Raw genomic sequence first — 737 nt, 5'->3', positions numbered from 1 at the left:
TTCCACCAGTTTGCACCACAAACTGGTAGCATGTGCGCAGCGGAGCCCCACGCTGAGACATGGAACCCATGGGCATGAGCGCAGCCGGCGTTAGCTCTGCTCTGTGCCTCCCTCGGATCCTGCAGGTGCCACCTTGCAGACTGGCCCCACTAACGCGCTCATTCCTTGCGCTGGTGCCTGGTCGGGTTGTCTCCTCTTGGCCCTTGGGCATGGAGTTGTCTTCCAGCTGGTGGCTTCTTCCTCCGTACCCTGACCTGGGCTCGTACCCTGACGTGGGCTCAGGCCTCTCCCTCCCCAGGTGCTGGGGTTGCTGGAGGACAGAGGATGCAGGCAGGCGTGCTGAGGCTGCTGTTTTTTTCACAAATTCTTTTCTGGGTTATCCCAGCAGCTCTTGTTGTAATTAATTCAGGGATGTGGCAGCCTGCCTCCCCAGTCGGCGCTGCTCCTGGGCATGGTGATTCGGGTTATGGGAGGCAGAGCTAAGACAGTGCCGTGGCAGCTCGCTGAGCCCAAGCCCCACATCAGCTGCCTTGCTGGGTGCCCCCCCCCACGTCCCATCCCCGCTTCTGACTGCACTGGCCCCTCGCCAGCTGGGAGGGCTGATGGGAAAATGGAGGGGTTCTGCCAAAAAGCACCAGTTTCTGGTGGTTTTTTTTAAACTATTGTCTGAATTTCCCATTTTGGGCCAAGAGGAACCTGCCAGCCAGCTGCCTTGCTTCGTGCCGCAGTGATGCTGT

General features: G+C 59.3%; 1 protein-coding gene across 1 annotated transcript in view; it reads left to right on the top strand.

Annotated features, from left to right (window-relative positions):
* ABCA2 (ATP-binding cassette, sub-family A (ABC1), member 2) overlaps positions 1–737 on the top strand; it is a gene marked incomplete at both ends in the record, with an annotated part of 11,973 nt that overhangs the window by 9,100 nt on the left and 2,136 nt on the right.

Source organism: Pterocles gutturalis, unplaced genomic scaffold, assembly GCF_000699245.1.
Source record: "Pterocles gutturalis isolate BGI_N339 unplaced genomic scaffold, ASM69924v1 scaffold18449, whole genome shotgun sequence".
Lineage (NCBI taxonomy): Eukaryota > Metazoa > Chordata > Aves > Pterocliformes > Pteroclidae > Pterocles > Pterocles gutturalis.
This window is presented reverse-complemented; position numbering and strand designations above follow the sequence as displayed.